Below are 24046 nucleotides of genomic sequence, written 5' to 3' on the forward strand. Positions count from 1 at the left end.
GCCTGCACAGAGACTCACGGCCACACAGGGTCCAGGCTGGATGGGAAACACCTGCCTCCCACCACTACCCATGGCAGACGGCTCCTTCTTGGGGTCCCTGGGGAGCAGGACAGGAGGCCAAGTGGAGGCCGTGTCTGGGATGGAGCCCAGGTGGAGGAGGGGTCCGCAGCCTCCGAGCCCGGCAAGTCCCGAGGCCCCCAGGGCCGGCCTGGCTGCTGACGGATGGTAATGAGACCCGGGGAGTCTGATGAAGTTCATTTTTCACCTGCACGTGTTTTTGCCTCCCCGCTCTCGTGAGGCGGCTGGCCGTCCATCCTGGAGCCCTTCCGAGGCCTCGGCGGTAATGGGGTCATACATCACTCTGGTGGAGACAGAGCTGGACAGGGGAGGGGGCCATTAAGAATGTCCGCGAGTGACCCTGGGCCAGGACGGCTCCGGCTCCAGCTCCAGCTCCAGACGGGGCCGCATGGCCCTGAACCTAGGGAGGGGGCCGTGGGGTGTTTTCAGGGCTGGCTCAAGCCCTGTGGGGGAGGGGTGGCTGGGGGCGAACTCTCATTCCCCGAGGGTACACCCAGGGTGGGTGTCACTCTGTAGGGCTGTCGGGGCCTCCCGTGGCCATGGGACAGTGGCCCTTCTTTCTGGTCAAGATCTCTCTGTGACAGGTCAGAGTTGAGGGGACACTGGCTCAGAGACCACCACCCCCTTTCACGCTGTTTAAACCTCGTGGCTCAGGTGGAACCCTCCCACGTGCCTTTCCCCTATTTGGGCTCAGTGCTGCGGCCAGCAGAGCCAAACAGGCCCTGACATTGTGACAGGTGCCTGGCGTAGTACGTCCTGCCTGCCTGCCTGACACCAGGATGGACGGTTGGCTCTAGCGGGAGAGCCAGATGCCGCCTGGATCAAACCTGGCTGCGCCATCTTACCGCACACGTGAATAAGTCTCTTGCCGCGTCTTACCTCAGTTTCCCCATAGGCAAAATGAGATAATAATAATAATAATGATAAGGGCCAGGCGCGGTGGCTCACGCCTGTGATCCCAGCACTTTGGGAGGCCAAGGCGAGTGGATCACCTGAGGTCAGGAGTTCGAGACCAGCCTGGCCAACATGACGAAACCCCGTCTCTACTAAAAATACAAAATTAGCTGGGTGTGGTGGCAGGTGCCTGTAAAATCACTTGCACCTGGGAGGCAGAAGTTGTAGTGAGCTGCAGTTGTGCCATTGAACTCCAGCCTGGGAGACAGAGCAAGATTCCGTCTCAAATGACGACGATGACCTAACTCACAGGGGCTTGTCATTGTAAGTGGAGCTGTTGCCATGACGGGCTATGTATGGCAGCTGGGCACCTAGTGCCACAGAAGTGGGATCTGTGGCTGTCATCCTCGTCGTCATTGTCATTGTGGGGCCTCAGAGTATGGCTTCTGGTCCCAGCTGTGTCGGCTGTGTGACCTTCAGGAGATGCTAAACCCTCTCTGGGCCTAAGTTTTGTGACCTGAGTGTTGAGCACACCTGTGCGTGAAACGCCTTAGAAGGAGGCTGGCCGGAGTCGGTGGTCAGGAAAGGTGACCCCACTTAGTGAGTGCTGGAAACAGCCCCCAACCCACGCTGCCCTCTGGGACACTCCTTCCAGAGGCTTCTCCTGGAGTTGTTACCAGATTTTACCGTATGGGTGCTGGAGGGGAGGGAGGGCGCCCGGGTACTATTTCTTCGATGCCTCTTCGGGCAGCCCCGCTCCTGGCTTTGGCTGGGTGGACTTTGGAAGGGACAACTGGACAGCTCCCTCGGAAGGTTCTGGGGCTCCCTGGGGCCACACAGCATCACCCCGGGCCTTCTAGCACCAGCTCTCTGAGTTCTTAACAATTTGAATGTGAGGTTCTCAGGAACCACTTAAAGGAGAGAAGGGAGGGACAGTGGGTGCCCTGGCCACTGCCCAACTGCCGTGGTTCGTGGATGGCCCTTCCAGCCCAGATGCCACAGGTACCAGAGTCCCACACAGGGGGCTATGCACGAAGACACCAGGCCTAAGGAGCGGGGGAGTCCCCTGTACCCATGTTCCAGCCCCAGGTCCTTTCTGAGTCTCACACCCAGTGACTCCCCAGAGCCCCCCACCTCCCTGGCGCCTTGACATTTGCCACAGCCTGTGGAATGCTGGGAGCACTGCAAGGTCTGGCCCCAGCCTCCCTCCTAGTCCCCTGGCTCAACCCCCAACTCATGCTGGAGCCCTTGTGGCCCCTGCTCTGTGGTCCTGCCCCAGGACCTTTGCACCTGCTATCCCTTCAGGCTGCAATGCTCTTTCCACAGAACTTTGTAGGACTGGCTTCTTCCCGACCTTCAGGCCTTAGCTCAAAGGTCACCTCCTCAGTGAGACTTTCCAGGATCATCTGACCTGGTGGCCCCTCTCCTCCAGGACGTCACCTGCTCTCATGTTACCTTGGGCTGCTTTCTTCCTCTTACTTACCACCAACTATCCAAAGCTGTCCTGTTCATTGATTTTCTTCTTTTAAAAATCTCTTTCTCTCCCTTGGTTAGAACATAAGCTTTGTGAGAGCTCGTTCATCCGTGTAGTTCACTCTGTGTCACCAGAACACATTAGGGACAGTGCTTGGTAGAGAGTAGGTAAGTACTTATTGGCTAGACAAATGGGTGAATGAAAATGGTTGGGTGGATATTTGCATGGATGGGTGATTGGATGATTGGATAGTGGGATTGATGGATGGATGGATGGATTGGTGAGTGAATAGGTGGGTGATGGGTGGGTGGATGGATGGATGGATGAAGGGATGGATGGATGGGTAGATGGGTGAGTGGATCCATGGGTGGATGGATGGGTGGATAGATAACAGATGGATGGGTGGGTAGGTGGATAGATGGGTGGACGGGTGGATAGATGGGAAGGAAGGAAGAAAGGAAGGGAGGGAGGAAGGGAAGAAACAGCAGGCAACATCTGGGCTTCTTTCCTTCCCTTGACTCAGTTCTGACTGTCGATGAAGGAGTGGGGCAGCTGGTGGCTCTGCATTGGGGTTGGGTTGAGCCAGGACAAGTGACAGGAGATGAGGTTGTGCTTAGATGGAGAATCCCGGGCAGAGTCATAGGTGTCCCGAATCCTACAAGGTAGGGAAGTCTTCTTCGGGAACATTATCATCAGGGAAAACAAGAGAGAGAGAACTGTTGCACGATGTCCAAGGTAATCTCTGAACCATGGAATGGCCCTCATTGAGCGAGAAAAGGGGCTCAGGCTCTGAAGCCCCCCAGCCAGGTCCTGGGGAGAGAAGGGACTGGCCAGCAATGGGGGCCAGGCAGCGTCTGAGGCCTTCTGGTAGAGCATTTCAGAACAATAAAGGTGTTGGGCTTCATGTCTGATCATTAAGAAGCTGCTAGGGGCCAGGGCTGGTGGCTCACGCCTGTTATCCCAGCACTTTGGGAGGCCAAGGTGGGTGGATCACCTGAGGTCAGGAGTTCGATTCCAGCCTGGCCAAGATGGTGAAACCCCATCTCTACTAAAAATACAAAAATTAGCTGGGTGTGGTGGTGGGCACCTGTAGTCCCAGCTACTCAGGAGGCTGAGGCAGGAGAATCACTTGAACCCAGGAGGTGGAGGTTGCAGTGAGCTGAGATCGCACCACTGCACTCCAGCCTGGGCGACAGAGTGAGACTCCGTCCAAAAAAAAAAAAGCAGCTGCTAGGGCCATAGCAGGGGCTGAGGATGGGGGTCACATGTTATTTTCATCTGGTTTGCATGCAGGTGGTGTAAACCTGGGTATGCAATGCGTCTTGCTATGGCCATGTCTCTGCTTCCGTCCTCCATCCCTCCCACCATGTGTCACTGTCCTAGAAAGCCTGAAGCAGAGAGAACAATCTCCTGCCCTCAAAGCTGAGCCCCCAAGACCGTCTCTTCCACTTACAGAAGAATAATCCTAACACATCACTGAGACCCTTCCTGCTTGGAGCCCTTTACCTGAACCCATTGAATCCCCGCAAGCCTGCCAAGCAGGTGCTAGTATTGCCCCCATTTAATAGAGAAGCAAACTGAGGCCCAGGGAGGGGTGTCACTGGCAAACAGCTGCGTGGCAGGTGGGCCCACGCTTAGTGGATCTGGGCACTGAGGTCTTACGTAGACCCTGTGGAGTCAGGCTCTTTGTCTTGTTTTACTCAAGGGGAAACTGAGGTGTGACTGAAGCCAGAGAAGGGACAGAAAGAGAGAGAGAAGAACGTGCCAGCAGCCGTCCCTGGGCCTCGGCTGGGATTCAGCTGCACGTCAGGCCTAGAAAGCGCAGATTACTTATTCATCTGTTTATAAGATGATTTATTTGTAGTTATGATGAATACATAATAGTCATGCAAAAGGAACTCTGTCTTCTTATACATACTTCTGTGTCCCCAAAATCTGGGACAGTCACTGGCACGCAGTAGGTACTCCAAAACACTCATGGCCTGTAGCTTTGTGCGGTCAGGGGCACAGCTCTGCTGACGTTGGGGTGGGGTCATCATTCACATGACCAGGAGGAGTTGTCCAGCAGCAGACAGGGACGGGGCCTCCTTTGGTTTCTGGTAACAAGATCAGGGTCAGATTCCTGCTAAGTGGGGGGCACCGCGTGCCCCCCAGGGCTGTGGCCTGACCAGGGCAGCTCGTCCCCCTTTGAGCCCTAATTCTAAGAGCTAGCTTTGTGTCCTGCCATATAACAATATGATGGGTTAGGGTCAAGCTGTGGTCCCATAACTTGTTGGAAGGCATTTCAGAACAATAAAGGCGTCAGGCATTATGTCCGCTCATATTTCATCCTGGCTCTGGCCTCTCCTGCTCACTCGCCTTGGATTTACTGTGCGGATATTTTAAATGGGGTGAGCCTGGACGCTAGTGCTCCTGCACCCCCACCTCATCCCCCTCCGCCCAGCTCTGGGAGCCTGGCCCCAGCCCGAACCTCACGCTGGCCTCGCTGCTGAAATATTTACCTCCCGGCTCCTCTGACAGCCGGAGCCGTCTCCTGAAGCAAAGGTTATTGGACTGCGAATGTTATGACATTACATTTTTGTGTCTGCACTTTGGAGCTGCGTCATGCTGGCGGAAAGACAGGCTCTGGGCTGGGCCGAGCAGAGGGGCCGGGCACTGCAGGGAATGATAGCGGTCCGCTCTACTGCAGCGCCTTCCCGGCCCCACTGCCCGCCCTAGGAGTTGACAGGACAAGGCGCCAGCCTCCTTGGCTGGGGCTGCTTAGCTGGTTTGTTGCTGTCAGCTCCCAAGGCCCCCCAGCTGGCAGCCCCAGCACCCCTCAGAAAGGGCCAGGATGGATCAGGGCAGATCCACAGCAGCAGCAAGAATGGTTGCAGCAGCCCCCACGGCACGGAGCTGTGACATTCCAGGTAGTGTGCAAACACATTCAGGCATTAATGCATGTCACATGCACCCACCTAAGAAGCAGGCTTTTTTACCTCTTTTGTCAGTTGGGTAAACTGAGGCACAGAACGGTAGTGACTAGCTGTATTTGTCCCCTGTGGCTGTGGTAACAAAGTACCACAAACCAGGGGGCTGAAAGGTTTCTTTTCCTGCAGTTCTGGAGGCCAGAAGTCCCAAATCAAGGGGTCGGCAGGGCCACACTCTGCCTGGCAGGTCCAGCCAGCCATGCCTCCTGCTCTTCCAGCCTCTGGTGGCTTCAGCATTCCTTGGCTTGTGGCAGCATCACTTCAGTGTCTGCAGTCATCACATGACCGTCTTTCCCCTGTGACTGTCTCTCAATTCCCCTCATGTTATAAGGACACCGGCCGTCCTTATAAATGTGGGTATATTTAATATATACCCACATTTCCACCTGATGCCATCTGCAGAGACCCTGTTTCTAAGCAAGACCCCATTCACAGGTTCCAGGGGGATGTGAATCGGGGGTGGGGCGGGACACTATTCAAGCTGACATGTGTGCCCAGGCTCTCTGTAGCAGATGCTTGTGGGGCCACACCCACATGTCCCCCGTTGGTCTCGGAGCTCACCTGCAGATGGCTCTGTAGAACCTGGTGGCTTCTGGGCTTCCATGCTGGAACCTGTTCCCGGGCTGCCCCCGGCTCATGCAGGCTGCAACTTACGTGCCAGGAGGTGGGTGTCCCCGGGAGTCACTCCCGCCCAAGAAGGGAAGGTGCTGGTGGATACCTCTCCATCATCCCTGTCCTTCCTGGGAACTCTTCTCTCCCAGGGACCCCACCTGGCCTGTTCAGCGTGGCCCCTGGAGGTTTCCTTCCCAGCCTTACTCCCCACTCCCTCCCTTCCCGGGATTCCCTCCCAAATCAGCTCCCTGCCCTTGATCCTTGTCCTGGGATCTGCTTCTGGAGGATCTCAAACAACGGTAATATGAATACTGAGAACAGGACGGTGGCACCCAGCATCGACGATGCGCACGCAGCGGACTCCTTTCAGGCCTGCAGCAGGCCTGGCAGGGCGAGCCGCCAGATTCAGAAAGAAAAAAAATGGGGCACCTAGTTAAATGTCAACTTTAGAGAAACAACAACTACCTTTTAGTGTGAGCATGCCCCATGCAATAGTTAGGCTATACTTAACGTTCTTAAAACATCTGTGGCTTCAGGCTGGGGAGGGGCTGGGAGCATGGCCACTGATGGACATGGAGCTCTCTGGAGTGGTCCATACAGCCTGACATTAACTGTGGCGAGTAGCTGCCCAGTGCTATGAGTATGCCAAAGCGCACCCAACTGTGCGCCTTACATGGCATCATAGGGCACGAGGGTTATATATTAAAGCTGTTATACTGAAGAAGGTATTTGTTGTTTATCTGGGATTGAAGTTTCACTGGGCGTCGTGTATTTTATCAGGCAATCCTACTGGGGTGTAGGGTCTCCCACTGTCTCCGTATCACAGGTGAGGAAGCTGAAGGCCAGCCACATATCACAGCCAGGACATGTGGAAGGGTCTGGAACCCAGAAGCCCAGCCTCCTTAACTCTTTTCTTTTTCTTTCTTTCTTTCTTTTTTTTTTTTTTTTTTTTGACACAGAGTCTTCCTATGTCGCCCAGGCTGAAGTGCAATGGTGTGATCTCGGCTCACTGCAACCTCCGCCTCCTGGGTTCAAGTGATTCTCCTGCCTCAGCCTCCCCAGTAGCTGGGACTACAGACACCTCCGCAACCACACCCAGCTAATTTTTTATATTTTTAGTAGAAACGGGGTTTCACCAGATTAGCCAGGCTGGTCTCGAACTCCTGACCCCTGGTGATCCACCTGCCTTGGCCTCCCAAAGTGCTGGGATTACAGGCGTGAGCCACTGCGCCTGGCCGCCTCCTTTACTCTTAGGGAGCGTTGCCTCAGGAAAGATGGAGCCTGAGGCTGGAGAGGCGGAAAGGCGGTTGGGGTCAGGCTGGCTGACCCTGAATGTGCAGGGATGCCCTACGAGACCTCTCCATCTACCCAGAGGCACAGTGCATGACTCTGGGCAAGGGAATCCTAATGTGGCTGGGTGGAGCCTGGGTTCCTCTTATCCATTCCCTGCCTCTTTGGGCTTGGCCTCCTCCCTCAGATAAGGACCAGAGGCTGGTCAGAGGGAGGAGGATCAGCTAGAGCCCCTGCCAAGGCTGCTGGTGCGGTGTCTGCAGTCATTGCTTCTCACAGGCAGCTGCCTCTTGGAGGTCAGAAGGGAAACTGAGCCAGGCACAGTGCTGCATGCCTGTAATCCCAGCACTTTGGGAGGCTGAAGTGGGAGGATTGCTTGAGGCCAGCAGGTCAAGGCTGCAATGAACTGTGATTAAGCCACTTCACTCCAGCCTAGGCAACACAGCAAGACCCTGTCTCAAGGAAAGGAAGGCAGGGACACAAAATTTGTGAACTTTGGGCTGTCTGAGGCCTCTGGCAAGAGAAGAGCTGCAGGGAGGCCAGAGGCCACAAGCTCCCAGGGCTCCCAGCCCAAATGACCTGGTGTCTGTGGTGGATGCACCATCCCCTTGAATCCCAATAGCAGAAATGTCTGATGTCCTTACAGCTCCGTCCAGTACCCGGCAGGCAGTAGGTACTTAATAAATGCCTCTGGTATTGCCTCCATCCCCCGGAGCTGAAGGGGTGGGAAGCAGCTGGGAGGGTGTTTTGCTAGCTTCATTTTGCAGAGACTACTGCTGAGTCACAAAGAGCTACCTATTCCTGACTGAGATAGGTCCGAAAACTTCTGGAACAGTCCTCCGGCTCCTGTGTGATTTTGGTACCATCCCAGTCTCCAAAGGCAAGGGACTTACACCCAGGAGGCAGCAGGCAGTCCAGGGCTCTAATCTTCTAGGAGTCTAGTCCAGAGTGAGGTGCCCTGCTCAGGCCCCCTCTGTCTATTCCCCACTGCCCCCCAGCCTGGTGGCTGGGCTGGACCTGGGGGCTTGGGGTCCCCCCAGTGGGCAGGTGGGCCTTTTCGCCACCAGGGGGCAGCAGGGGTTTGGCCGCCAGCCTGTGCCCTGCAGTCCTGATGTAGGCCCACTGGGGCGGGGTGGGCCTGGGGAGCTCCGGGCGTCCTGGGGCAAGGCCTGCAGGCAGCGTGGAGTGCACCCCTCGGGGGCCCACAGGACACTTCCCATCTGCCTGGGAGTGCCGGGCCGCTGGTCACTGGGCGGGGATACTGTTCTGGCTTGCTGCTGGCCTCCAGGCTGTTGACCCCCTGGGAGAATGGACATTCGGGCTGGGCTGTCGGGGGTCAGGGAAGGCTCAGCCTGACTGCTGATGAAAAACACCAACGTCTGCCCAGGAGAGGCGGAGCTGGGGGGTGGGAGGCAGCCAGGGGCCGGCAGCCGGGGAGGGAGCGAGGTCAAGGCCCGAGAAATTAAATGTTCATAAATGTAGGCCTGGCACTCACAAAGTAGGGCAAAGCCATTAGTGTTCATTAAAGTTTAATACCTGTCGGTGCTGGTGCAGCCCTGCTGGACGCTGCTCTAATTTGATGGGTGTAGAGGGAGAATTCTCAAATAATCGGGGAGGTTGGGGGCTGGCTTCTGTGATGTTCACAGGAAGAGGACGGTCGGGCTTTGAGCGTCACTTTAAAGCAGATCATTGGAGTGATTCCTCAGATGAGCGGCCCGAGGGGGCTCTGCCTTATGGACGCTCCCCTGTGCCCATTTGCGGGGTCGCTGGTTTAGTCCTGGATGGGCTGCAGCCCCCACCTTCCCACTCCTGTCTGCAAGATCACCTTGAGATTCCAGGCCCTGCTGGGAGCCAGGGTCTTCTCCCTCTGAAAGCCCTGGGGATTCGTGTTAGCCCGTTGGTCTTCGCTGGAGCAGAAGCCCCGTCCGTCTCCCCCAAAAGCGTCTCTTTTTCTACAGCAGAGCAAACCTTTCTTCTCACATTCCTGCTGCCTGCAGAATTCCAGCCTTTCTCGGGCATCCCCCTCCATGCCAGCCCTGGCTTCTTGGGCACATGGTTTCTGGCTCAAAAATTGGCCTAGACTTGGGATGGATGAATGGTCTGGAGGAAGCACTGTGGAAGCCCCATGGGGCAGGCTAGAGGCATCCAGGGAAGTCTCCCTAGAGGAGGTGGCAATTGAGTTGGGCCTTGAAGGACAAGGACATATAGGCATTAGGCCTGCAGAGGGAAACACCTGGGCATTCTTGATGAGGGGAATGGGGCGAGTGGTGGATGGTAGGGCGGGCAGAAGCTGGGACACCTAGAGAGAGGCAGGTTGTATGCTGGGGCGTCTAGATACCAGGCTGGGGATGAACAGGAAGGAGGGTCCAGGGCAAGCTGGGGCAGGCCCTGCATGGCGGGCTGAGGACCTGAACATTACCCTGAATCCCTGGGAATGGAATGGAACCGAATGGACAAGTAAAATCTATACCAGACCTAGAAAAATCCAAGTCCCAAGCTGCTGAGGCTTCAGGACAGTGGCGTCTGCTGAGCGTGTTAAAAAGGAGGGAGAAGGCTGGGCGCAGTGGCTCACACCTGTAATCCCAGCACTTTGGGAGGATGAGGCGGGTGGGTCACAAGGTCAGAAGTTCGAGACCACCCTGGCCAACACAGTGAAACCCTATCTCCACTAAATTACAAAAAAAAAAAAAAATTAGCCAGATATTTTGGCATGGGCCTGTAGTCCCAGCCACTTGGGAGGCTGAGGCAGGAGAATCACTTCAACCAGGGAGGCGGAGGTTGCAGTGAGCCGAGATCGCACAAGGCACTGCAGCCTGGGCAAAACAGAATGAGATTCTGACTCAGAAAAACAAAGGAGGGAGAAACAGCAGGTAAGATGATCAGCGCTGCTGTGTGCCAGGCTCCTCATGTGAGAAGGGCCATCAGATTCTCCCATTTCACAGCTGGGCACACCAAGGCCTGAGAGTGGGCCCAGGCTGCCAAGTGTGGAGCAGAGATGCAAAGGGGCATCATCTCTGAGCCTCCAGGTCTGGCCATGCTGGACACAGGCTGGCATGTTTGCTGCCTGGAAACACCCTCCCAGCGGCCAGCGCCCAGCTCTGAAGCTCTGGCTTTGGCCGGGCACCATGCCAGCCCTGGCCCTGGTGGCTCCAGACCTCCCTTTCTCTCCAGGCCTCCCAAGAAAGCCCTTTGCATCTTTTGACTCACCCTGAACAAATGCTCCCTCCCTCTGTCACGTCCGCCCTCCCTTGCCCATGCTCTCCAGGGGCCTGCCTAGAACAGCTCCTAAATCATCCCGCCTGCCTCCTCCTGGCTTCCTCCTGGCGCCCGCCCACCCTGCCCTGGCTCTGCCCTGTTCCCAGGCTGCCCTGGAGCAGAGCCAGCCCAGCGATGGGGAGAGAGGGAAACCAGCCAGCCCCCCACAGAAGGGCTCCATGGGGATGTCGGCAGCCTGAGTTCCCCTGGCCTGCAGGCCCCGCAGCCCTGTTCCCTGGCTGGTATGTCCTCTGAGCCTCAAGATGCTCTGGGAGTTTTTCTCCTTTCTTCTCCTGAGCTTGCTGCTTCTAGCACCTTCTCTCGGATATGAACAAGGCTAATGAGAGCTTCAGCCCCAGGTAGCCTGTTCCCAGCCTCAGTCTGTCCAGCTCATCCACAGCCCACACTTCATGTAGGAAAACTCAATGGGACCCCGTGGGCAGGAGGGAGGACGTCACCGGGCTGTTCCTCTCCTGCCCCGCCCGTCTCCTCCCCAGCTCCCCAAGCCTGGCGGGGCAGGAGGATAACACTGTCTCCTGCGCGCTCAGCCTCTCCCTGCTGCCCAGGCACTGAGGCGGGGGGAGTTGGGAGTGGGCAGCTGTGTCGGCCATGGCCCCGTGCAGACAGGCCCTGGCTTGAACTCCTGCACAGAGTGGATCAGCTGCAATCTTAATGCCCAAACACCTCCCACTGGCGGTTTCCATGCCCCTCCCACCACCCCCGCACCCAAGTCTAGCTCCATGCTGGGTGGAGGAGCCGCTGTCCTGGGTGCTCTCTGCTCCAGTGCCTGCCATCACCTCCCAGCGCCTGGGCTCTGCCAGAGGCGGCTGCCCACCACCCGGAGCCACGGAAGAGATGGGTTGGCTGGGAGGGGCAGCTTCCTCCTCCCACTGATTAGGAGCGGGATTTCTGCTCCGTTCAGGACGTCCAGGCCATTCTCAAGACCCCACACCGGGGCAGGATGGATGTCCGGACGCTTCCCGAGTGGGAGGCCACAGGCCCCCGTGGGGACTTGACCCGTGGTGGGCGAGGCTGGCGGCGGGGAGGCGGTGTCTGGGAAGCGCGGGTCAGGGCTGTGGGCTGGAGGCGCCTGTTTCCTGTCTGTATGTGAGATGGGGGTGTGTGAAGGGAGCCTGTGAAGGTCAGAGAGAGACAGAAAGCATCAAAGAGACAGAGAATGAGATGGGCACGGAGAGAGACAGAGGAAGAAGCCCAGACAGAGAAAGCAGGGACAGAGAGGTCCAGAGAGAGCGAGCGCAAGCGTGGAAAGCAGAGCAGGGGACGGAGAGATGGGGGCTCCCGCCAGCGGGTGGGTGGGCAGGGTGGCACGGGCGGATGGAAAAGGAGACAGGCCAGCACCCCAGGGAGCTCCCTTGCTCCTGTCCCCCATCCCCTCTGTGAAATCCTGGAGGGAGGACAAGAGAGGGAGACCTGATTTCCCACACACTGGGACAAGACTTCAGATGCCTCCTCTCAGCCCTGTGGCAAAGCAGACGCTTTTCTCCCCTTTGTCATTTGGCAAAGCAGATAGCAGCTCAGAGAGGTAGACTGCAGGGCCCGGGGCCACACAGCAGGGCGCTCAGGCTGCGACCCCCACTCCCACCCCCAGTGCTCGAGGGACACTCGGTGTCTACTCGCTGATGCAGGAGCTGAGCCGTCTCCCACGGGCAATGCGTCCCCAAGGGCCAGGCATAGGGCATGGCGCGGGTATCTCCTCTCGTGGTCTCTGCCTGGAACCTGTGGTCTCCGCTGGCACGGGCTTGTCACAGGACTAAATCTGGAGACTGAGCCCTCTCTCTGTCCGCCCCCCGCCGCTGCCACCAGCTTCTGGAGTTGTCACGTGGAGTTCCTGAAGTTCCAAAGTCACCTTCCGTGCAGGGAGCCTTCGGGTTCTGACTCAGCCTGGGGCCTCCCCGGAGCGCCAGGGCGAGGGAAGCACCACCTGCCACTGAGCGGCCATCTGGCCCCTCTCAAGGACGTGCGTCAGCCTTACACCTGCATCGCCTTTGCACCGCTTCCCCGGGGACTGGAGGCCCTGGGCTCTGGGGCTGAAATGCAGAGGGAAGACACACGTCCCTCTCCACCCTCCCGAAGGTCTGATTTAAATTCAGGAACTTCCCCTGGGATCCTCCTCCTCCAGCCCACAGAGAAGGAGGGGTGAAGCTTCTGGAAGGAAATGAGCCCCACAGACCCGGGGCTGCCCCTTAGAATCACAAAATCCTGGGGTCTGGGCTTCACCCACCCCACAGACCAAGTTCAGAATTGTGGGGGTGGGGGTGGGGGCTGCAGGCCTTGGTGTAATCTCAGCTTCCAGGTGATTCTGTGTGGGAGAGAACCCTGGTGAAAACGCATCTGGGCATTCTGGGGTATCCTAGAGCTAGGTTTCCACGGTTCAGACCCCGATGAGTGCTGTTGGCTCTCAGTACCTCAGTTTTCTCATCTGCAAAATGGGCGTGATGGGAGCACGGGTTCCAGGATGGTGGTGAGCATTGGGTGATGTGGAGTGAGCAGGTGAAGAACTCAGGTGTCTCTGGGGAAGTGCAGAAGGAGTGTTAGCATGTCATGATTTGCAGTGGCAGAACTTGGGACACAGAGGCCTGAGGGGTCGCAGAGCTCCCAGGGGTCAGAGCAGCGGGAGCCCAGTCTCTCCTGAGCAGCAGGTGGAGGGGGTGTGTGCCAGCCTCCTGTCAGCTGGGCTGGGTCCAGTCCCCCATCTCTGATTGCTGTCTGTGGGCAAGTGGCTGCGCCCTGCTGCTGTCTGTAGACTGGGGACACCCCTGCCACCTCCTGAGGCTGTGGCGAGGCTACATGGAGGTAACACGTGGGAGAGCTGCCCAGGACACGGCCACACATGGCCAAATACTGATGGTGTTCCCGCATAATCAGGTGGATCTTTGCATGACCCCGGACCTCAGTTTCCCCAGCTGTAAAATGGTTAGGATTGAGGGAGTCATTTCAGATCCTACAACTTCAGTGTCAGAGGGAAGAGAGAGAAGCTAACTTTACAGCCCAGCTCCAGGTTCTTGGGCGGGTAGGAGATGTCACTTTCTATGTGGTCCTTGAAGAGCCCTGTACAGGGGACGTGTGTGGGTGTGTGGGTGCGTGTGTGCACGTGTAGAGTGCAACACATGCTGAGTGTGCATCCACACGTGTGGTATGTTTGTAAGTCCCTCTGGGTGCGGAGCGTGTGTGTGGCACATGCGTGTGTGTACATTGTGTAAGTACTTGTGTGTGGTTGGCAGATGGGTATGCACGTGCCGTGTGTTATATATTACGTGCACACGTGTATGCGTGTGTGGTGTGTACATGTGTGTGAGGATGCAAGGGTCTGCACATACCTGTGGCATGTGTGATGTCTGTATTGCGTTCATACATGTGTGTGCAATCTGCTGCCTGCACACATGTGATGTGGCCCTATAGACGTGCACGTGTGAAGTACGTGGTGCTGTGGGGAGCCCTCCGGGGTTTCATTACTGTCCGCTTCTGACCATGCACTCACGGGAGGCTGCCTGGTCTGCTGGGCCCCCCAGCATGGAGTCCTCTCAGGCCGCCCCAAGTGGGGCTCTGTGCACATGGAAGGCGGGCCTCCAGTGGGGGTTCAGTCCCCAGCGGCTCCGTGGCCTTCAGAGTGTCTAACTGAAACACGTAATGCATTCCCAAAAGTATAAAGAATACTATAGCCAGCACCCATATACCCCCCAGCTTCAGGAAGACGAAATTGCTGATGCGCTTGTAGCTTGTCCCTACTGTCACACCCCCCATCCTTGCGGGCTTTCAAAAGCCCCTGCAGGCCCCTGGATAAACTGACCAGTTCCAAAGCCGTCTGCCTCCTTTCTTTACCTGTAAAGTGGAGATATGACAGTACCAAGCCCCATGTACTTAGCACACGTTTATTGAGCACCTACTATGTGCCAAGCATTGCCTCGGGCCTGGGGGACACAGCAGAGGGTGAAACAGACGAGGATACCTACACTTGGAGAGTGCACATTCTGGTGAGTTTGGGGGAAGAGTGAATTAGGAATATGTGATTTGCTCCTAGAAGAGCCCCTGGCAGGTGGTGAGCGCCCCATGAGTGTGGGCTGCTGTTGTCATTATGAATATTAGCATTGATATTGCTGAGAGGAGGCTGAGCGCAGTGGCTCACACCTGTAATCCCAGCACTTTGAGAGGCCGAGACAGGCAGATCACCTGAGGTCGGGAGTTCGAGACCAGCCTGACCAACATGGAGAAACCTTGTTTCTATTAAAAATACAAAATTAGCTGGGCTTGGCGGCACATGCCTGTAATCCCAGCTACTCGGGAAGCTGAGATGGGAGAATCACTTGAACCAAGAAGGCAGAGGTTGCACTGAGCCGAGATCGCACCATTGCACTCCAGCCTGGGCAACAAGAGCGAAATTCTGTCTCAAAAAAAAAAAAAGAAAAAAAGTATATATATACACATACATATACTGCTGAGAGGTCACGACTGGCCGGGGCAGACCCCGGGCCTCAGGCCACTGCACCCCTAGCTATGGGGCGCTGTGCCCTGGAACTGCGCCCTGTGGAGTGGGACCTGCCAAGTCACACTGGGCGCGTAGCAGCCCCTGGGCAGACCTGGCGCAAACACAGGGGCCTCCTGCAGGGACCTTGTGTCACAGCCACACAGAGCTGCTGACTGCCAACACCTGCACCCCCCCGGCGACACCGGCACCACGAATCAGTAATGCTCCTTCCTTCAAAGTCAAGAAAACAGGCAGTGACCGCCAGAGGCCCCACGGGCCCCGTGGGCCCTCCCTGCCCCGCTGGGCTTTGGGATCATCAAACAGATGTGCAAACAGGAAGTGTGGGCTCTGGGCAGGGACTCTGTGTGTCTGCGTGATCGTGCCTGTCGGCTTCTGTGTATGGTTGTGCATGTATGTTGTGCGTTTATATGTGTGTGCATTATTGTGTGTGTCTGTTTCTAGGTATGATTGTGTGTGATTGTGCATGCGTGTTGTGTTTATATGTGTGTGGGTGTGTGTTTCTGTGTATGATTTTATATGTGTGGTTTTACGTCTGTGTGAGTCGTGTGTTTCTGTGTACTGTGTGTGGTTTTGCGTATGTCTGTGTGTGTATCTGTGGTCGCATATGTGTTGCATGGATGTCTTTGTGTGTGTCTCTGCATGTGGCTGTATGTCCGTGTGTTGCGTATATGTCTCTGCGTGTAGTTTTTTGTTGTGTGGGTCTGTGTGTTGTGTGGGTCTGTGTGGTTGTGAGCCTGTGTTGCATATGTCTGTGTGTGTTGTGTGTGGTTGTGTTCCTGTGTGATACATGCATCTGTGTATAAGTGTGTGTCTGTGTGTTGTATGTCTCTGTGTGTCTGTGTGTTGTGTGTGTCTCTGTGTCTGTGTGCATTGTGTGTCTCTGTGTGTTTTTGTGTGTTTGTATATGATGTGTGTGTCTCTGTGTCTGTGTGTGATTGTGGGTCTGTGTCTGTGTGTGCCTGGAAGGGGTCATAGTGGAGACCTGGCCCTGACCTTGCAAATCTCTGTGTGTGAGGGGGGGGGCTGGCGAGGCTGGTTTGAGCACCCACATCAGTGCAGGTGCAGATCCAGAGACCCCACCCATGAAGACGTCCGCGTGGAGACCAAACCACGAAGGCCAAATCAGAGGACCTGTGCTGGGGCCGCAGCCTGGGCTTTCTGAGGCCCGGCTGGGTGGGCGCAGTGCAGGGAGGAGCGGTGGGGCCTTGCCCCGCAGGAGAGGGAGTGAGGCCAACGTCATGCATTATTCAGCGGCTCCTGATTTCACATTATTCTCCCTGATACTTTTACAACCTGTCAGTAAATAAAAAGATTCTACATTATTTATAGAAATGGAGCAGAATTGGCCGGGAAGATTTAGTACTGCTATTATTAGGGAGTATCCAGGCCATCGGAATGGGTGGGGTGGGTGGGGCACCAGGGGTGGCGGCAGAGGAACAAAAAAGCTGTCGCCCCAGGGGACCCGAGCTCAGGAGCTCTGTTTGGGCTCGCTGACCCCAAGAGGAGACACAGTTGCCTCCCTTGGGTCACCTCCCTCAAAGTCAGGCTCCAGGGGTCGGGAGGGCCGGGTGGAGGCAGGGGGCTCCTACCTGCTGGGCAGCCTATAGGGGTGGGGGCCACTGACTGCTGAGACCAGAGTGGGCTCCCCAGGCTGGGACAAGGGGCTGAGGCCCAAATGAGGCACATGTAAGAGCTTCTAGGCGGGGCGCGGTGGCTCATGCCTGTAATCCCAGCACTTTGGGAGGCTGAGGCAGGCGGATCATGAGGTCAAGAGATCAAGACCATCGTGGCCAACATGGTGAAACCCTGTCTCTACTAAAATAGAAACATTAGCTGGCGTGGTGGTGCGTGCCTGTAGTCCAGCTACCCAGGAGGCTGGGGCAGAAGAATCGCTAGAACCCAGGAGGTAGAGGTTGCAGTGAACCGAGATTGTGCCACTGCACTCCAGCCTGGGCAACAGAGCAAGAGTCTTTTAAAAAAGAAAAAAAGCTTCTAACTGCTGCTGAGTGTTTATTGAGCACCTGGTGTGTACACGCCACGCTGCACGCAGGTTACTGGGGTTGATACCCGTCCACACTGCTGTGTGGGGGAAGGGTGGAGAGCAGTGTTTCTCAGTCTGGGCTCCACCATTCCTGGCGGGAATTTTTAAACGTGTGCTTTCCACGTTTCCAGCCATCTAACTGTGCCTGACGTGAGCGTGTGCGGGCGACAGGGCGGCTCTGCTGTGAGCGGGCACGTCCGGGGAGGCCAGGGCCACGTCTGCAGGAGTGGCCCAGCGTACGGAGCTCACCCTGAGGCCGGCAGCTGGGCTCTGTGCCCGGTTTTCAGAACCGGAGCCCAGAGACGTTGGTGGCCCAACTACCTCCTCACAAGCCTTTCTGTCCCTGAGTTTGAGAGCCACCGGCCCAGAGAGGTTAACATCCTGTGCGTTTGTCCTGGAGCCCAGCATGCGGCACACTGTGGGTGCCTGCGGTGTCCGGGGTGAGTCCGCGGGAACCTTGCGGCATGGCGGGGAGGTGAGCTGGCGGGGCTGAGCTGGAGCAGCCTGTCCGCAGCACCGTGGCGTCCGCAGGGACAGCCTGTCCACAGCCTGTCCACAGGGGCAGGCCCAAGACGCTGAGGAGCTCGGGGGAGAGGCGTCGCCGGGGACCGCTGGTTGGAGGAGCTGCCAGGAACAGGATGCGAGAGCCTGGGAGGAGGAGGTTTGCAGAGGGAGGGCACAGCCTCCAGAGCGGGACTGAGCCATCAGGAAAGGTCACGGTGGTTTCCCTCAGGGCCGAGGCCAGGCTGAGTTCCAAAGCTGAGGCTGGAGACAGAGGGGAGAGCGGACCCAGAGAGAGCAGCCTGCCAGCCACATGGAGCCAGGGCTGGGAAATCACAGGGCGGTGCTTCAAAGAAAGCCTGTTAGGAGTACAGCGCGGGGCCTGCCAGTCACCAAGCTGCCCCACGGCCAGGTGCGGTGGCTCACACCTGTAATCCTAGCATTTCGGGAGGCTGAGGCGGGAGGATCACTTGAGCCCAGGAGTCTAAGACCAGCCTGGGCAACATAGTAACACCTTGTCTCTACAAGAATCAAAAACAAGAGAACAAAATTAGCTGGGTGCGGTAATCAAAAACAAGAGAACAAAATTAGCTGGGTGCGGTAGCACGTGCATGAGGTCCCAGCTATGCGGGAGGCTGAGGCGGGAGGATCTCTTGAGCCTGGGAGATGGAGGCTGCAGTGAGCTGTGATCCTGCCACTGCACTCTAGCCCAGGTGACAGAGTGAGACCCTGTCTCAAAAAATAAAAATAAAAACAGAAATGTCTTTTGCCACAGTCTGGAGGCCAGAAGTTCAGCGTCAGAGTGTGGGCAGGGCTGCCCCCCTGCAGAGGCTCCTGGAAGGCCCTTTCCTGCCTCTCCCAGCTCTGGGGCCTCTGGCTTCCCAAGCTTGTGACCGCTCACTGCAGCCTCAGGGCTGGCATCGTCACTCTCTGCACCATCCTCACTGGGCCTCTCCCCTGTGTGTGTCACAACCCCCTCTGTCCACCTCTGAGAAACTGGCTTTGATTGGATTATCCTCACTGTGACACTCAGGGCCCCCTAGATAATCCTCATAACGTCTCCAGTGCAGTCCTGGATTTAATCACACCTGCAAACACCCTCACCTTTTTGCCATAAAAGCCACCTTCACAGGTTCCAGGGATGAGGACAGGGACATCTTTTCAGGGGACCATGATTCAGTCCACCCCAGGCCCTGTGTGACTCCACTGACCACGTGTCCATGAAGCCACCAGCCTGGGTGCCTGTTCAGTTGCAGGTTTTTAACACGGAGCCTTTGACGCCCACTCAGGAAGGCCTGGCTTCTGGAAGGTTCCTTGCTGCTGCTGGAGGGGCTGTCTCACCGAGCCCCTGCTGCTCTGCTTGCCTCTTGGCTGTTTCCAGGCCGGGTGCCCTTTTCTGTTCCAAAGCCCGCGTGTTTTCGTACGCCCTGCAGCAAGCGCCGTGAAACTGCTGCTCCCATCCGGGCAGCGGCCACCGCCGGCGAGGTTGAGGCAGTGGGGTCAAGGGACCCCCATCTCCCATGAGAGTATGGGACATGGGGAATGAGGCGGATTGAGGCTTGGGATGCCAGGAGCTGAGTAGCTTTGAGCGCTTTACCCAAGAGGAAGGCAGGGCCACGGAGGGGGGTTCCAGGAGGGAGGAGCTGTCTGAAGATGTGGAGATCGATGGCACCATCTTCCCCGGCTGTGGCCCCCAAGCACGGTGGCCCGCTGTCTTGGGTGAGTGTGGAGCACTGTCCTCCATCGCTAGCATCACTCACACCTTCAGGTGGCAAAGGCTGAGGGTGGGTCTCAGGTCCTGGTGGTGTCCAAACTTCCTTCGACCGTGTCAGTAAAATCATGTTTAGCGCACGCTTCCTGAATGGACGTATCACTTAGGTATCAATTACATACGTGTACCACTGGCCTAGCAGACTGTACCTTATAAAACTGACTCCCCCATACAGTAGTTCAGAAAGGGGGTGAAGAATTTCCCCTTAATGCTTAGTCCCAGAACCTCCAGGGCATGGAGGGTGATATGGTTAGATTTTGTTTCCACCCAAGCCCCGCCGTGAATTGTAATCCCCAGGTTTTGAGAGAGACCTGGGGGAGGTGATTGGATCATAGGGGTGGGTTTCCCCCTGCTGTTCTCATGATAGTGAGTTCCCAAGAGATCTGATGCTTTTATAAGAGGCTGTTCCCCCTGTGCTTGGCACTTCTCCTTCCTGCTGCCTTGTGAAGAGGGTGCCTTGCTTCTCTCTCGCCTTCCACCATGACTGTAAGTTTCCTGAGGCCTCCCCAGCCATGCAGAACTGTGAGTCCATTAAACCTCTTTCCTTTATAAATAACCCAGTCTCAGGCAGTTCTTTATAGCAGTGTGAGACCGGACTCACATAGAGGGTGTGGACAGCTGGCACTCCCTCGTGGACCCATGCTCCTCCTCCACGCCATGATTCTGTGGGATGAGGGACCAGGGTAGATACGCAGCAGGGAGGGGCATTTAGAGGACTTCTCGGAAGCATCAGATGCTTTGGCGCGCTGGGAAAGCTGGCGTCTCGGGAACTGCGTCGGTTGCTAAATGACTGCCGTAGTCAGGTGTTTCTCCAGTTTTATGTCGACAGCGCACAATATGGATTTCACATTTTACATCGTGACGCAGGCCTGTGTGCATCTTCTCAGAAACGGTGCTCCCCCTTCTCCACATGCACGTCCCTTGCATTTTCTATTCTGTTTTGTGCCGCGGGAAAAGACTGCTGACCCATAGAATGACATTGCCACGCCTTCATGGGTCCCAGCGCCCACGCTTGGAGACACAGGTGTGAGGGCCTGTGCCCTGGGGCTTCGGAGAAGGGAGACAGCATTGTAATTCTGATATACATAGACATTAGCATGACTTTATTTGATTGATTGATTGATTGATTGAGATGGAGTCTTGTTCTATCATCCAGGCTGGAGTGCAATGGCTCGATCTCAGCTCACTGCAACCTCCGCCTCCTGGGTTCAAGCAATTCTCCTGCCTCAGCATCCTGAGTAGCTTTACAGGCACCTGCCACCATGCCTGGCTAATATTTTGTATTTTTAGTAGAGGTGGGGTTTCATTATGTTGGCCAGGCTGGTCTTACACTCCTGACCTCAGGTGATCCACCCGCCTTGGCCTCCCAAAGTGCTGGGATTACAGGTGTGAGCCAGCACGCCCAGCCTAATTTTATTCTTATTTATTTACTTTTGAGACAGGGTCTCGGTCTGTTGCCTAGGCTAGAGGGCAGTGGTACAATCGTAGCTCACTGCAGCCTCCACCTCCGGGGTCAAGCCATCCTCCTGCCTCGGCCTCCTGAGCAGCTGGGACTTTGGGTGAGCACCACCATGCTAATTTGTGTATTTGTTGTAGAGACAGGGTCTTGAAACCCCATACTCAAGTGATCCTTCCGCCTTGGCCTCCCAAAGTATTGGGATTACAGGCGTGAGCCACTGCATCTGGCCAGGACTTAATTTTATACTTGTGTACCTCGTTTTCTCATCCTTTTCTCGTCTACAGAGGACCTGCAACAGACGAAGTGCTAAATAGGATATGATGATGATGAATGAATGAATGAACGAATGAATGACTACATAATGAATCTGTCACTGGTGGCTTCCAGGTGCTGAGGGTGTCCTGGGGTTTGCTACGGCAAACTTGCCATCCTAGAGAGGCAGAGCCGGCACACCGGGTCCTCAGCCCGGGCTCCTGGCTCTGCTCCTCACAGGCGAGGCAGATGGCCGCCTTCTCAGCCCCCGTCCCCTACCAGCCAGGGCCGTGAGCAAACCCTTCTATAGCAGCTGGCCTCTCCTGACCCCGTGATCGGGATCTGCTCTGTTTGGAAGAAGATTCATGCCCCGTGCAGTTGCCGGCCCCACGGCGGAGCCGGGAGGGTGGGAGGTGCAGCCCGGGTTGGCCTCCAGAACTGAACGGCTTGTTCCCCCTGTCCTGAAGGTGCTGGCTGCCAGGCTGGCAGTGACAGTTTTATTGGCAGGCGGGCCTGCTGGAAGGATTGTAGGCTATTTACAGTGTTGAGGCCATGGCTTTGCAAGGAGACAGTTAACATAAATTCACATGATGGATCCGTTATCACTTCATTGAACTTGTGGCAGACCCATCGAAGGCCGAGCAATAACGCACTGTTTCCTGGGTTTGCACAGCCCTGGGATACATTAAATACACTTTATTTATGGCTCGCCATCGCAGCGCTGTGGGCAGGAGAATGCAGCTTTTGCAACTATCGTCTAATTTTATGATGAGCATTAAAGCCGGGCCTATAATTTGCACCTTTTTATTCATTAGACAGTGGTGCGGCCATAAGTCAAACAGGCCCAGGGATTTAGATGCAGATCCAGAAGATAAACTATTGACAAGCCAGATGTATTTTTACATTAGAGCGCCTTTACAATAGTTTATGTTGAGAGTGGAATATAAATTGCGTTATTAAATATGAGCCGCTCTTGGAACCCGGCTCACCAGCTTGCTGGAGGAGGGAGGGGCCCGGGCCGGGAGCCGGGAGGGGCTGCCTAATTTCTCAAGGTTGAATGTATAATTCTGCTCTGTGGAGTTTCTCCATTCAGAGTGCTCAAGTGGGAGCAAGAGGTGAGATAGGGCGGGGCCGGGGGTTCAGAGCAGCTCCTCCCAAGCAGGTGGGAGTCCAGCGGGCAGTGTTTTCTGCCCAGCTCCTTCTGGGAAGGAGGGGCATTCCCTGTCAGGCGGGATGGGGTGTGCCCACTCGCCCTCTGGGGGGTCCCAGGTTGAGGGTGGCAACGTGTGGGGCCTGCCAGACTTGCAGGGGGCCCATCACACTCTGTACGTTTCAGCAGCCCACATTGTAAGTTACTCTGTACGTTTCAGCCTGCATTGCAGCTTTCCTTGCTAAGAGTTTGATGGGAACCCAAGAGCCCCTGGCAGAATCCACTTCGGTGGAATTACAGGTTCCCTGGGCCACAGCTGACTTGGAGGCCCAAGAACTTGCATGGAGACGGAGGCTTCTCAACCTTAACCCTGTGGATTTTTTTTTTTTTTTTTTTGAAGCAGGGTCTCGCTCTGCCCCGCAGCCTGGGGTGCCGTGGCACGATCATGGCTAGCTGCAGCCTCAACCTCCCGGGCTCAAATCATCCTCCCATCCCAGCCTCCTGAGTGGGAATACAGGCACACGCCACCATGCCTGTCTGATTGTTTTGTAATTTTTGTAGAGATCAGGTTTCACCATGGTTTGCCCAGGCTGGTCTCAAACTTATGGGCTCAGTCGATCCACCTGCCTTGGCTTCCTAAAGTGCTCCGATGGCAGGTGTGAGCCCCCACACCTGGCAGCCCTGTGGGTATTTGGGTGAGATAACTTTGGGTCGGGGGGGACGTCCTGTGCACTGTTGGGTGTTTGGTGCATTCACCTCAACCCCACAAGATGCCCATAGCACTCACTCCCGAGTTGTGACAACCAAAACATCTTTAGACATTGCCAGATGTCCCCTGGAGGCACCGTCACCCCTGGTTGACCACGATACTGCCTGTCAGGTTGCTCATCTGCGCTGCAAGACCTGCGTTCAGGTGTAGCTCAGCCCCTTGGCCTCTGTGTTCTCCCTGCAACCTGGAAGGGGTCAGAGCACACGGTTTCTGACTCCCTCTGGCTCTAAGTGCCTGTGGCTTTAGAAGGGCCATCCAGGTGTGTGCCCGGCACAGCAGTAGGAAGCTAGCCTCTGCCACTGCCTCCAGAGTGTCTGCATCCATGGGTTAGGCGGCTCTGTTCTCCTGTGTGCGGCCCAGGCCACTTCAGCGGTCAGATGTCCCTGAGTATGGGAGGCTGGGGCCCAAGGCCAGGGGGAGGGGAGGGGGCACTGGGTCCCGGCTATTCCCAGGGCTAAGCAGAGGATTTCAGCGTCCCAGGGTATCAGCCTCCCCCGCAGAACGCGTTACAATCCTGACTGCTGAGCTGTGTCCCCAGCATTTCTGACTCTGTGGGTCTGGGGCAGGGCTGGGGGCTGCATTGCTAACAATGTCACCACTGGCCTGGTGGCCACATTGGGAGTCACTATGCTAGACAGAGGCAGGTTGGGGAAATGTGCTTGGGAAGGGTGCTGAGAAGTCTTTTTAGCTGCTAGTAACATGCAAAGTCACAGAGGTGGGGCTGAAAGGTCCAGCTTCCAAGGCACAGGACCCCAGGGAAACCCCAAGCATGGCTTCCTCAGAAGCAGAAGACGATGCAGCCTACTCACTGCCTTTCCTGGCACACTGCCCATCTCGTCTCCTGCTCTTTGTCCATCTCCCATGTTTCTCCTGTCTGCCCATCTAGATCAGCCCTTAGTGCAAGTGCTACCTCCTCCAGGAAGCCCTCCCTGACTGCTCCAGCCCAGCCTGCTTATGAACAGGCACACACAGGCCGGTAGCCTTCCTGCCTCTCCCAGGAGCCAGAGCCAGCCTCTGAGCCTAGAGA

The 24046-nt window shown here is 56.4% G+C and overlaps 1 protein-coding gene and 1 long non-coding RNA gene across 4 annotated transcripts in view; one reads left to right on the forward strand and one right to left on the reverse strand.

The window, feature by feature from the left end:
- GSE1 (Gse1 coiled-coil protein) overlaps positions 1–24046 on the forward strand; it is a 314063-nt gene that overhangs the window by 28736 nt on the left and 261281 nt on the right. The window lies entirely within an intron of this gene.
- Positions 4286–5724, reverse strand: LOC119473434. The gene is made up of 2 exons (XR_005202650.1): positions 5425–5724; positions 4286–4542 (listed from the first exon to the last, which is right to left on the reverse strand). It is a non-coding gene; the product is annotated as an uncharacterized LOC119473434 (long non-coding RNA).

This window comes from Cebus imitator, unplaced genomic scaffold, assembly GCF_001604975.1.
Source record: "Cebus imitator isolate Cc_AM_T3 unplaced genomic scaffold, Cebus_imitator-1.0 Scaffold159, whole genome shotgun sequence".
NCBI classification, from domain to species: domain Eukaryota; kingdom Metazoa; phylum Chordata; class Mammalia; order Primates; family Cebidae; genus Cebus; species Cebus imitator.